This window comes from Chelonoidis abingdonii, chromosome 1, assembly GCF_003597395.2.
Source record: "Chelonoidis abingdonii isolate Lonesome George chromosome 1, CheloAbing_2.0, whole genome shotgun sequence".
NCBI lineage: Eukaryota > Metazoa > Chordata > Testudines > Testudinidae > Chelonoidis > Chelonoidis abingdonii.
The window spans coordinates 218,060,969-218,075,792 of NC_133769.1; positions in this window are offsets into that span (position 1 = coordinate 218,060,969).

The following is a 14,824-nucleotide window of genomic DNA, read 5'->3' on the forward strand; positions in this document are numbered from 1 at the left end:
GCCCATCGAAGGAAGATAGAGCAACTCAAGAATATGTGTAATATTGCTCAATATCTTTTATCCATGCTGAGTATGGATAGAAAAATCTTTTTTTTTTTTTTTTAATGACTTCAAACAGTGAATTGATCACTAGGGATCCGACAGGAGTTACAGCAGATAGCCACCCAGTTAGTTTCAGCAGTTAGTTTCAGACTAACGTTAAACTGCATCTCTTCTGCCTGGCCAAGAGTGCAAGTAAAGATTGCCCAGTTTCTCTATGTAGAGTAGGCTTTTGATTGGGTTGAATGGACTATTTTATTTGAATGATTGGATAATTGCAATCTTAGCATTAAATGTAGACAGGAGAGGGGCCGGTTTGTGATTTAATATCACTTTCACACGATGGTGACTCCAGTGAATTAACACAGGCATCCATGAAGGGTAACATAGGTAAGAATGAGTCACAGTGTGTCCATGCTATTTAATGACACACTAGTATAAATATTAATAAATGGCGATTTCATTGATTAAATACATTTGGTCCCCCAAAAGCCACCTGCTGTGGAAAAGTTGTCAGAAGGTGCCAGTTAAGTGGGGGAGAAACACTTGGCATTAAGATCTTCATGGCAGTTTCCTTTGGATTCTTTAGCCCCAAGTCCTGCAGATTCTCCACAAAAGTATGTGGATCTCAGATATCTCTGGAAGAAACAGCCACCCATGTTACTTCCCAACTTCTTTGTGGGTTTCTTCCAGCTCCCTGTCAGAGTACATCTATACTGTAGCTAGGGGTGTGAATGGCAGCACATATCAAAGTATGGGTGTTAGCTTTAATCTAATAATAAACAATCCCAACTACACATACGAGATGATGGGATGTAAATTAGTTGTTGCCACATAAGACAGACATCATGGAGTCACTGTAGATAGTTCTCTGAAAACATCTGCTGAATGTAGAGCGGCGGTCAAAAAAAGCAAACAGAATGATAGGAACCATTAGCAAAGAGATAGATCAGGGGTAGGCAACCTATGGCACTTATGCTGAATGTGGCACGTCAGCAGATTTTCAGTGGCACTCACACTGCTTGGGTCCTGGTCACAAGTCCGGAGGACTTTGCATTTTAATTTAATTTTAAATGAAGCTTCTTAAACATTTTTAAAAACCTTATTTTACATACAACAATAGTTTAATTATACATTATAGGCTTATAGAAAGAGACCTTCTAAAAATGTTAAAATGTATTAATGGCACACGAAACCTTAAATTAGAGTGAATAAAGGAAGACTTGGCACACCACTTCTGGCAGCATCCCAGACTGAGGTAAGGTGGCGGTAGTGGGTGGGGGTTCCCTGGGGAAGGGAGACCCACAGAGATTGTTGGGGTATTGCCAGGGGACAGAACCTCAGAGAAAACAGGCACCAGGGTCCAGGGGAGACACGGGGCCCAGTTGTGGCAGATCACTGGCCTGCAGAGGGTGCTCTGGGATGGAAATCGAGCTAATTCCCTGAGAGACCAGCAGGAGGTGCCCCAGGGGTGAGTCTGCACGCTTACATCACTCCTTGCATACTACATGCAGTTCTGGTCACTCCATCTCGAAAAAGATATATTAAAACTGGAAAACGTACAGAAAAGGGCAACAAAAATGATTAAGGGTATGGAACAGCTTCCATATAAGGAGAGATTAAAAAGACTTGGACTTTTCAGCTTGGAAAATAGATGACTAAGTGGGGATATGATAGAGGTTTATAAAATCATCAGTGGTTTGGAGAAAGTAAATAAGGAAATGTTATTTATTCCCTCATATAACACAGGAACCATGGGTCACTCAATGAAATTAATAGGCAGTAGGTTTAAAAACAAACAAAAGGAAATACTTCTTCCATACAACACACAGTCAATTGGTGGAAATCATTGCCAGGGGATGTTGTGAAAGCCAAAACTATAATGAGATTCAAAAACAAACTAGATACGTTAATGGAGAATAGGTCCATCAATGGCTATTAGACAAAGTGGTTCAGGAATGAACCCTATGCTGTGGGTGTCCCTAGCCTCTGACTGCTAGAAACTGGGAGTGGATGAGAGGGAATGGATCACTCCATGATTGCCTGTTATGTTCATTCCCTCTGAAGCACCTGGCTTTGACCATCTACTGGGCTAGATGGACCATTTGTCTGACCCTGTATGGTCATTCTTGTGTACTCACTAAAAATACCAGCAAGAACATGGCTGTGTGGGCTTCAAACCCACCTGGACATGTACTTGCTTGTGCAGCCTATGCTGAAGTCCACACTGCTGTGTTCTCACTGCTATATTTAGCAAGTAATTGGATTAGGGATAGCACAGCTACATCTACGTGAGCTGCAAATCACATACCTCATTGTAGTATAGCCATACCCACAATGAAGTTCAGTGGAGCTTTGGTTAAGATTGCAGTCAGTGTTCCTTTATAAGACCAATATTCACTCCCCCCCTTGAACAATGAACTGAAAAAAATATGACTCAGAGTACCTTAGACTTTTTTTTTAAAATAGTTAGAAAATAAGTGGTCAAACAATTGGATGAGTGCTTTAAAATGGCGCATCGGAAATTTTGTACTGTGTCCAACTGTTTGGAATCCCTTTAGCTGGAAAATATCTTGACTGTAAGCCTTCAAACTTTACATACTATTATCATTAAGAACAATGATTTAAACTAAAAAAATAACTTAGTTACAAAAATATTTTTTATGCAGTTGTGAAAGACCTTCATGGCCCAAGCGGTACTTCATACAGTTTAGGCAAGGCAAAAGAACTGTTGGAGCAATGGGAACCCTGTGGTAGGCTGTTACTGTGGACAAATCCTGAAGGCTATGTAAGCCAGAGACATACATTGGTTTTCACCATGCTGCTTAATTGGAAAAATGTAGGACAGTTCTTGGGAATATATAACAGTAAATCCTGCTAGTTTTTGTCCAGAGGGAGTAAGGAAGTGGAAACGAAAGCTTTATTAGCAATAACTTCTTAAATATTGCCAAGGTTTTTTTTAAATGACATGGAGTTTAGAAGATTAAATACACTTAGAATCCAGGTATAAATTTACTACACTTCATTTATATTATATATAGAGAGAGAGACAGAGAGAGAGACACACACAAGCCAGTTGGGTACAACAAAGAAGTAGAAGGCAGATCTACCGGCCACTGGATTAGCAGTTTTCTGTTCCCTGAGTGACCAGAGCAGGGGCTGCTGCAGACTAATGAGAACACCTGACTCTAACTGACCTGCAAAGATTCAGGTGAGTCCATTAAGGTAACGTAAACACCTGACTCTAAGGCCCTTTTGATACTATAAAAGTGCTCACTCCAGTCAGGCTGGAGGGAGCCAGAGGAGAGGAAATGCAGCTGAAAGGCTGGTTAATGAAGATACCCTCAAGCCATCGGTAAGGGAGCCCTAAGGTAAAGGTGAAGAAGCAGGAGAGCTGTGGGGAAGTGGCTTGCGGAAATATAGCAACTCTGACAGTGAAAGGTCGGCTGCCAACAGCTGCTATCATTAGGGTCCCTGGACCAGAACCTAGAGTAGAGGGTAGGCCTGGGTTTCCCCACAACTTGCCACTACAGAAACACCTCCTGGAAGGGGAAGTCAGGGCCCTGTCAGGACAGGAGGCTAAACTGTTCTGAGATAAGCCCATAGAGACAACAGAGACTGTGGGATTTCTCTCACCAACCTCCTTGCTGGCCTGTGATGAAAAGAGCTCAGTAGACTGTAACCCTGGCCCTAGAGAAAGAAGGGTGACCCATGGGGACAAGGTTGGAGCTCTGCCACTGTGTGTGTGTATTCAATTACTAATTTTTTACATTACAGGGAGTATTTACTATAGAGGCAATTAACTTAATGATTTTATTTAATAGATGAAAATGGAAAAGCATAGATGCTTACTTTGTTTAAACAAGGCTATAATTGAAAGTATGATGTCAACGCCTTTGGAAATTAAGGCTTTTTTAGTTAGGTCCCTAAATACAGATTTAGGACCTTAACTTTAGGCACCAAGTTTGAAAGTGTTGGTCACTGCCATCCAGGGTTCCCATGCTTTGGTCTGAACCCTCCAAAGCAAAACTGGACAAAAATGCCAAAAAAAAAATCCAATTAATTTTGCTGCTGCTCTCACCCCTACATGAGCAAGTGAAAAATTCCAGTGTTGTGTGTTGCAATACTGATGTTTGACAGTCTCCCTCTAGTTGCTCCTCTGAGCAGCCATTACAACTAATAAGCACTTTGTCTGTTTCTTGTTTATTTCTGAGGTTTCCTTGGGATTTTTCACTGATTGATCTGAGTGTCATTCACTGTCTGCTACTATTTTAAAAACAAAGAAAGAAAGAATGTATAGATGGACTCAGATTAGTTTGTGGCTCATTAGGCACCTGTTGCTTTTTGGCACTCAATTAATTATCCTGTTGATTATACCTGGTTCACTTTCCCCACCTCCCTCTTTTTTCTGTTTTGGTTTCCAGGCAGATTTTTGGCTTCATACAAAGACAAAGATGTATTTACAAGTTTCTGGAGGGATCCCTCTGATATTTTCTGGTTGCCAGACTTAGAGGTCAAATTGATTTTTGATATCAGACGTATCTTCAGACATGCCCAACCCTTCGTAGTGGAATTTGCATTCTGGGTAGCATCGGATGCTAGAGTCTTTAGCCTTAGTGAACTTGACTGCTGAAAATACATTAGTTGCCAGTTCACAATGGAGCTGCTTAATCTCAGGATGCTTGGAGCTGTGCAGAATTACATCGGTATCTGGACGCAGGATGGAAGCCAGTACCGTTTAGTAATCCCTTCTGGAGTCTTGAACTTCCTGCTGTGAGTCCAGCTTATTGCATGGTGTTTAGGCCAACTTTGGTTTCAGATCAAAGGGTGAGCTACTTGAATAAGATCTGACTGGCCTACATGTGGGCTTCAGCACAGCCCTCAACATTTTGGCACAGAACTTGACAACATAGAGCAGCCTCAGGGCAGCCTTCATTGCATCAGGTCATCATAACAGCCCATGTAGCCTTAGGCATTGGCACCTCAGTGCATGACTGTGACCCTAACAGCATCACATTGCAAGACAGCAAGGAGCTCACTGGTATATAGTAGCAAGTGTCAACACGCCTGACCAGGTCAGTGTATCCCAACTCACTAATCTCAGCACCTGTAGTTAAAAGGTGTCATGCACTATATCAGTCAAAAGCTAATATCCTATTGATTAATTTTATTGTGTGGTCCATGTATGGCAGACAAATTCAAAATTACAAACATATTAGGAATTACATTAATAAAATGTGTTTGCCAGGCGGGGCTAAAGTTACCCCACTTTTGACAAAGGAATGTTCTGCCACCTTCAAAGTACTTCCAAGGTACATTAAGACACAATGGGAATGCTATTTACATAGAAGGTAATAGAGGACCATCAAGCCAACAAGGGGAGGAGATTGCAGGAAATAGATCAGTTTGCATTTTAGCAAACATCACCAACAGCATAAAACTTCCTTCACCAAGGGAATCCATGTCGCCTTCTTCACAGCTTGAATGACCATGACTTCGGGAGGCGGGGAGGTTACCTTCAGAAGAATGTGTTTCAATTGTTCCCTGGACTATAAAGAGAGAGACAAAGAACCCCAAGTGATGATCCTGACTAGAAGGGTGGTCAACCATTTTGCTGGAAAGTAGAGTGATAAGGAAACTACCATGAACAAAGACTATAACTTGTTTTGTTAAGTTTTAGCCTCTAGAAAACATTATTTTACTCTTATTTGCTTATAACCATTTCTAACTCTGCTCTTTATATTTGAACCCAGTTAAAAACCTATCTCCTTTTGTCTGTTGGAAGTGTTGGAGTCATCTTTCCAGTTGTAACCAAGGCTGGGGAGGCCAGAACATGGCGGGGGTGTGACCAGCAGACTACTGGAATCAGTGTTGCTGAGTCAGAACTGGTTAACACACATTCAGTACATGCTTGAATGCTGGCTGGGAGCACTCTGAAGGGTGCTACAGCAGCAGAGCATTTTGAGGCACTCAAGGTTACAGGGCACATGATGACATAAGCCCTCACTGGTCTGGATTGCATCCCAGAACATGACATTGGTGCATTGTTGTTTGGTGCCTCAGCACATTATACAAAATGCTTTGACATATCAGTGCTTCACCTCAATGCACTGGTGCCCCATCATTACATATTGCATTGTATTTGAGAAATAGTATGTAATCATACAATTTAAAGATGAGATTGTCATGTATTTGCACTAAAGGGCAGAATTAAGACACTTTGTGCAATCTTTACATTGGCATGTCCTGACTTTTGAGTGTTTATGCAAGAGGTTCTTTTCAAGCTAGAGGGTCTTGCTGAAATTTCTCAGGGTTTATTTTTTTTTAAAAAAATACAGTTTTAAATCCAAGATGATGTCTGAACATGCTACCTATTCAAGTGATGAGGTCTATAGCAAGAAGCCTTTTTCTGGTACATGTTCCCTTAGTAATTATGCAGGGTTTTACCCCACATGATATGCAGAAATCTGCAAATGGATAAGATCTGCAGTAGCTAAACAAAAATTTATGTGGAGCCCTGCTTCATTATATTCCACACATGATGTGTCATGCATGAGGCTGGGTGCACTTTCAGTAAGCCCTGCCTCATTCATTATAAATATTAAGTGAATTTGTGTAGCTCAATTCCCAATCATTCACGACACACATTCATTTAGTGGGCTACATTCTTGTAAAAATATACTGGAATCACTGAAGTATTTACTGCCCCTGTGCAAAGTGTGTGGGGTATTTTCCCCTAAAGACCAACAAATTGGCAAAATCAAAGAAAGTAATTTCCTCTTAAATTGGCACTATTTACAACACTCAAGTTCCTTGGTAAGGGTTCAATCATGCCATTGCTATGAGCCCAGAGGAGCTCCAGGAGCAGCCTGGGATGTTCTCCAATTGCTCCAGGGTGGGTGTAAAGTGTGCTAGCTCTATGTCCTATGATCCCCAGTGCACCAATGCCATTTGCTGGTTAGCACTTGAGGGGACAGAGCCAAGACATCATTGAGACCCTGCACCATTCTGCCCCTTCTTCCCACCTGCAGTAGGGGGATATGTAGCTGCTTGTGGAGCCTCCTTCCTGCCTTGTACTGTTTTTCCGTGCTGCAAATAGCCAGTGCAGGGTACAAGGGGGTGGCTTGTGCTCCTTTGTGCCCCTTGTGTTGCCCTGCTAGCTAAGCCATAGTTTGGCCCTGTATTTGTACTTTCAATCCTCTGCTGTTTGAGCACTAGGGCTGCTCAAAATAGGAGCTATTCAATAATAAATTAATAAACGAAATTTTTCCCTTCTCCTCCTACTCAAACAGCTGAAACATTTTCCCAGTTAAAAACAACCAACCAACCACTCATCTCACTTCAGGCAGAGAGCAGGCCTTGACATTTTCAGCCTGCTAGTTGAACGTTTTGGAAAGTTATAAGCCTCTGGAAATGGAGGCCTTGCATGAAGCATTTATTTTTTAATATTTATTAAGCCACAAGGATGTCATCAGATCTGCAAGAGGCAGGTCCCAAATGCTGGAAGCCCCAGAGCTCCTTTATGCTATCTCTGCTGGTGTCAAAAACCATAAATCTGCTATAGGGGCCCTGTAAGGAATATTTCCAGTGTAGGAGGAGTTCCTGAGACATGCAAGGCTGGTGTACTTTAGGTGACCGGCACCCCAAAGCAACCCACTAACTCACTACTCAAGTAGAGTAAGGATGGCAGAAACAGGCCCATAATACATCTTTGATGTTCTTATTTAGTAAATATCTCCATCTCTACTGTGCTTCCATCAAATTACAACCAGACCACAAAAAGGGGCCACAAGTTATTTCTATGCTCTTATTACTGCACATCTCCCAGTCAGAAATGGCATTATCACTCATGTATTTTTACCTCAACTTGTACATAGGCACTGTCTACTTCATATATTAGCTTGCCCAGGGGGTATTTTTTCTCCAGTTGGCCAATAATGTTCCCTATTGTCTTGGTTTTTCTTCTCCAGAAGGTTATTGTTTTGAGACAAAACCAAAACAAAATGTTCTAAACTGCCCTCTTGTGTGCAGTTTCTCCAGCAATCTTTGATAGTTGTGGAGTAAATGAAGGTGGCAGCATCAGGCCCCAGCTAAGGGCCCTGCTTCTTCATCATTTCTTAAAACACCTACATGTGGTACTAAAATAGTTCTGATTAGGGCCCTGCTCTGGCAAACATACAAGCTTTATTTTATGAAGAAGAATAGTTGAACTGAAATCAGTATTTGCAGGACTGGAGCCTAAAGAACAGCCTTTGCATTCCTGTGCTATTTGGATTTCATTTCCATAGCACTATTTGACAGTTGCATTTCTTCAGTTTTTAAAAGAATTCCTGATTATACTGAGTTTTTGGTTGTAGAGTTTAGGCCTGATTTTCATTTACACTAATGCCCATTTACACTGCCAGAGTGGTATAAAGGGGCCTTAATGTAGAACAGAATTGGGCCCTTTGATGTTTAATGGAAGGTCCTTTTCAGCGTATTTTCTCTCTTTTTGTTGAGAATATGGTACATTTTCCCCCAATTAAAAATAGTAATTCAGGTTTTAATTGAATGTTAGGGCCTGATTCTGCCAGGTGCTGAAAACTTCCTCTAAGACGCTTAGCAGCCACAAACTGTACATTCATGTTAACAGGAATAGCAAGTGCTCAGCACCCCAAAGGATAAGACCTTAAATTACTGAGAGAGTTTGTGTTTCACTTTCACAAACTGCTCACTGCCATTACTTCCCCACAATTACCTCCTAATCACTTACAATGACCTACAAAATCTTATCTTTCCTGTATATATGGTTAGGGATACAGGTGCATACTAATTACTTACACAGTCAGCTAGCAGGGCATATAGGGCCTGAATCTCCTGTGTCTTACACCATCTGTAGTCATTTACACCTATGTATTGGGGTACTGCAAAGTAGAGGTCAAAGTACCAGATCAAAATGAGTGTTTTGCACTCCCCTGGTGCAGGTGTAAATGACTACATGGTGTGCAAGGCAGTGGAGAACTGGGCCCCGAGTTTATTCCATTTTTATGAAACAGAGGCCAAATAATACAGTGTAACAACAGCAAATATCCAGAGTATTTCCATTTGCCAGAATTAATACATAACCTAGGACCCAATTCAACAAAGCAAAGAATGTTTAAATCACACTGAAGTAAAAATGTGCTTGAAGTTAAGCATGTGCTTGGCTGAATCAGGCAGTAGTTACTTATTATTTATAGATATTAAAAAACTAAACTCTACTCCCAGTTACACCCAGGGAAATCTGGAGTAATTCCACTGAGGGTTTTTTTTATCTCCATTGTTTTTAAAATGCAATTTCATACCATTGACAGGGCTGAAATGTTACATCTGGGAAGCAGCTACAGAATCAAGCTGCTATGTCTCAGCTCTAAGAAGATGAAACCAATTGGCTAGTGTTACACCAGGATGGAAATACCATTTCCAAGGGTTGTATTTCTGAAACTAAAGCCATAATTTTTAATTATGCAGGTATTTAGGGAGAACTCGGGTTCAAGGGCAGCAGAGGGGTCCACACAAGGCCTGACAAGGGGAAAAAGGGCCAATTAACTTCATGACAGGCTGTACCTGGAGAAGAGTCAGAGCTGATAAGGCCTAATGGCTGATGAAGCCCAACTGGAAGACAGTTTGTCCAGTGGGATGCTGGTATCCTGGAAGGGGAAAACTATATAGTGACCTGCTTGGAGGGCTAGTCAATGAAGAGAGAACACCCTGAGTTAAGAGGAAAGATCAGTTGAATCCAGAGAAAGAACCTAGTGTGAGCAACTGAAGGAGCAGGGGTCAGATTGGTTGAGAAGTAATCCCCAGATGAGCCACAAGCCTTAAGACAGCCAGGTAGCAGTGTGTGTTTGTTTGTTTGGTTTTTTTTTTGGTCTGGTTCATCTTTACTATGTCATAAACTTTCAAATCCCACAAATGCCCACAAGCCATGTACACGAGTTCACCGAGACTTGTCCCTCTCTGAGGCGGAGGGGAACCACACTGGCTCACTACACACCGATGGGTCCGGGGAAATAGTCTGGCCAGGGGGTCTCCCTCGGTAGCCCTTGTGGTAGTCAGCAGCACAGTGGTTACGTCTGGCCCCGGCTCCGGCGGAGCAACAACCACTAGGTAAGGAGGCTCAGGCCCTCAGGCAGGGCTAAGCCGTAACAACAGTTATGAGCCCCGGCCCTAGGTCAGGGTGGACAAAACACACTGAGTCAGAATGCTCAGGCCATTAGGCAGGGCTGAGCAACAGTACCAGGCTTTGGCCTCCTCAGGCCAGGGAGAGGGGGAGTCTGCCAGCCAGGAATGGGGTGGCAGGGGGGACGCAGGCCCTCCCACTCCACTGCGTCCCAGCCCGGGGCCCTAGCAGGGGCTGACGATCTGCTGCTCAGTCAGTGAGGATCCTGGCCGCAACACATTGACATAAGCTCCAGTAATGCTGCAGCCAGACTGGGATTGACTGCCTCCGGGCTACTTCCATACTCCCCCTCGGGCCCTACCTGGGTCTTGACGTCAGCCTCTGCAGGGTCCAGGAGCATGGGTTTGTCGTGGCCGGGGCTGGTTGGCAGCTCCCCCGGGTAGCAGGCATGGGGTACCTCTGGCAGCTCCTCTGGGTAGCGGGCATGGGGTAGCTCTGGCCAGTCTGGGCGGCTGCCTTGGGCCGCAGGAGCTTCCCAGTCTCGAGCTCCCCTAGGAAAGTCTGCTCTCTCCGGCGGCTGGGCCCCTACTGAGCTCTGAGGGCCGGCCTTTATAGTCGCCGCCTGGCCCTTTAAGGGGCGGGCTCAGAGCTCCCTAACTCCACTCACTCTGGTCTCTGGCTGGGCTCTTCCTCGTCCGGGGTGGAGGGGAGCCACACCACCTCACTACAAGCCCCATTACCCTTAGTTTCTTCTTAGTCCACATTTGACTCTTCACATATTGACACAGTGCAATGATAGATTAATGGTGGCACTCAATGAGGTATTAAATGTAAAATTCTTTACTCCAAGTAGCACAAGTTCTGTTTCCAAATCTGCTTTCTTTAATTTTTGCTTCATGATTGGCCTCTTTCACTGGCTGATTTTATTCATGCTAGAACAGGCCAATGACCTAAAACTGCCAGTTTTGAACTGAAATGCTAATTACATTTTTTCAACTGAAAGCATCAGTGTAAAAGCTTCACATGCATTATTTACATTAATTATTTTCTGTCTCAGGCATTCTACTTCCCCTATCTAAACCAAATAAAAAGCTATCTTATTATTTTGATTCTGCTTTTTTTTAAAGTGGCTTCATTAATATGCAGGATCTAAAAACGTGCAAATATTTTACAAGTCCTGTTATAGTGCTTTTTAGGCTTCAGAAGACCACCTCAGTGTCTGGTACAGCAAGGTGACAGACTTATGAGTTATTTAAGGGCTTTCTGCCAAGCAATTTTTAAATCTCTCCTTAGCTTAGTGTGAATTAATGGGGTGTAGTGTGTATTCTTTAGGTAGGAATATTATTAACAGTTTCAGTTTTGCCTATGCAGTGATTCCCTTGATAAATTATGACTTCTTTCATGAAAAATGAGTCACTAGCAAAGACTCATTAATATGTCTAATGCTTGAGGCTACTTGACTTGATTCCCCATTTGTTACTTTACTTTCTGCTTTCCTACTTAATTTTTAGTATAATCAGCAGCTTTTGCTAAACTATCAGCAGCACTTTCAATACAGGCTTCTAAAAATTACATCTGGAAGAAAGAAAGTAAAAACTAGTGGTTGGAATATGCAGTTCATGTGAAATGTTCAAAGGTCTGCGCTACAGATAGAGAATTTTGGAAAATTTTCGACACATTTTCCACAGAAAAATGCCATTTTGTTGAAACCAAAATGTGCTGTGGAAACATCTGTTTCAATGAACATTTTGTCTGGAAGGTTTCTCAGGTCCAAGTTAGAATTTCTAGAGGTGGGAGAGAAGAAAGATCTCAGCACACCCAATAGCACAGTGGTTAAGACGCTAACTTGAGATGACGGATAGTGAGGTACAAAAGTCCCTGCTCTGAATCACACAGAGCAAGGACTTAAACCTGATTGTACCTCAAGAATACTACAACTCTAAGTCAGTAGACATGGTTTTTGGAATTTTTTTTAATGTATCATAAACTAAATGTTTTGCTTTTGACTGCGATACTAGGTTTTAGTCATCTTATGTCATTTTATATACAGCACAGTGCCAAAGCATTCTTTATGGAACTATGGGATTTATGATAAATGAATTCTGTTTTAATAGATTACATTTTATGCATCTCTAGTAGTAGGTGGTAAGTATATACATATAGCTTGTGAAATAAAATAAGCCTAAGAGTTTAGTTAAGAAAACATGGTTTAGAAAGGGTACTAAAAACAGTTTTAGGGAACATCAGTCACTCAGTGCTCTTAACATACAAAGGGATATATTTTGCACAAGAATATTTTCTGATTTATAGGACACTATTTGTTCTGTTCCCTGGATGGCAGGAAACTGCACACACTGGAGTTTCAATAAGTACTGGATAAACTCCGCAATATTGCTGGGTGAATAACTGATTTTTCTGTTCTCTAGCAGTCACAAAAAAGTTCTGGGTCAACCCAAAACCAATTTTTTCAGACTTTTTTTGGCCAGTTGAAACATTGGGAAAAAATTAGTGACAGATCATCAGATAAAATGCTGGGCTTTTTTAACCAAAGCAATTTGTCAAGATTGACATGAATTTACAAAAAATATTTTGGTCAACCTAAACCTGCATGTGCCAGTGAAGAAAAGTTTTGACTGAAATATTTTGCCCAGATCTACTCCATGGTGCCTGCAAAATGTGAAGTAGTAAGAAAACAGAACCAAGGAGAGCGACTGAGTTACATAGAAATAGCACAAAGAAATGGACAATGGTTGCTCAACCACTCCCAGATAATGTGACCTCGGTGAACAACAATCTACCAGGTCAACCCTTAACTGAAATAATGGCCAAGCTGGGAAGTGAGCTGGCCAAACGCTTTCTGCAGACAATCACGTGCTGTAGGAGAGAGTGAATGAGTTGGTCTCTTCTCAGAAAAATATATTTACCAGAGGAGGGTGGCAGGCTGCTAGGCCTCCCTCTCAGTCCCCCAAGAAGACAAATGCAACAGCTAGCAGTAAGTGGGGTACATAGGCAGCAATGTCATGTGCAGGAAGAGTTGCATAGCCTGTTGGACAATGGATGTTTTGTAGTTGGATCTGATGTAGGGACCTAAAAGCTTCAAATAAGAATTCAAACTTATCTGAACCACCAAATCTTTGGCGTTTAACCATCTCTGCCTTGTGTCCCCATCTATTAACAATACTTATGACCCTGTTTCCAGTGTCTGAGTGCTTCAAAATCTTTAATGATGTATTTAGCAGCAAAACACCCCTGTGAGGTAGGGAAGTTCTGTTGTTCCCATTTTACACCTGGGAAACTGAGACTAGCTGACTTAAACAAGGTTACAGCAGAACTGAGAACTGAACCTAGTAATTTCCATTGCTAGGCAAACAGCTTAACTACCAGATGATCTAGTCTCTCTCTGAAGCAGGTTTCATGCAAAACCTGCTGGATGCGTCTTTGCAAAACCAAAGTTACTTTTTTAATTTTGGAAGTTAATTATGTTTAGAAGTATATTCAAAATGACACATTCTGTTCACTCTGAATGCATAAATTCAGTACGGCATGACTATCCATTTCTTCCAGACAGGTCTTTGTGTCATCAACACCACTCATTGATGGTCACCTGTCTACTTATGTTATGGTCATTTGGATGACACCATTCGCTCACAAAAATATCTTACCACTAGGATATGCATTTGGGAACATAAATTTAAACAGGCAGTCTGTATGGCAATGCAAGCACACTTTCTGCCAAAAGTTCCTCCTCTGTGACAACAGAACCATTGGCAACACAAGACTCCTTTCATTTGATCACCTTTGAAGTATGATCAGTTCGAGGGTTTCTGCAACTTCTCAGTCCAAGCAGTCCTCTAATAGCTCCTGCTCAGCACACCTCAAACACAAATAGAACCTTAATATCCCAAACATGGAAAAAGCAGATCTTACAAAATCATGATCCATGCTCTTAAAGAGGCTTAAAAAGAATATAAATAGGACTCCATGAGAAGAGGTATAAGAAGATAAGTCCTTATTGTGTGCATGTGTGTGTATATATACACACACTCATACAATCTCACTAAGTCTTAATAATACTGTTAAGAATTCTAACAGCTTCTTAAACCAAGGCTTCTCTGAAAGGGAAATTTCTGCCTAGAGAGAGTGCTGATAGGCTCCACATGGAGAGTTATCTGGCTACTTGATCTTCCCAAAGAGCATTCTTCCTCTTCCATACACAGTTTTCCCTGTTGAAGTTCTGTGTTAGAGTGCTCTTAATCCAGAGTTTACATGACTTGTGTTTCTGAGCAAACTCTCATGATTCATATTTAAAGTCCCAGGTTATCAGAGGAAAATATTCTGCCACCTAGGTGTGTCCCACAAGTGTAAGAGGCAGCAAAAAGCCTCTTATGGCTGGAAGGAATCAACCCTAGCCACACAAGACAAATGTCTCTTCAGGATAAAAATCACCATAAGGAAACATTGTGAGAAAATCTCTCAAATTTCTTTCTGATAAACCATAATGACTGTCCCTGTTATATTAAGAACCTTTGGGTTTTTGCCAATATTTCATCAGCAAGTTAGTGTATATGGATATAAACAATAAAGGAGATACAGCAAAAGAGTGACTGAATATTCCACTCTCTATAGTTCTCTCAAGCTGAAACA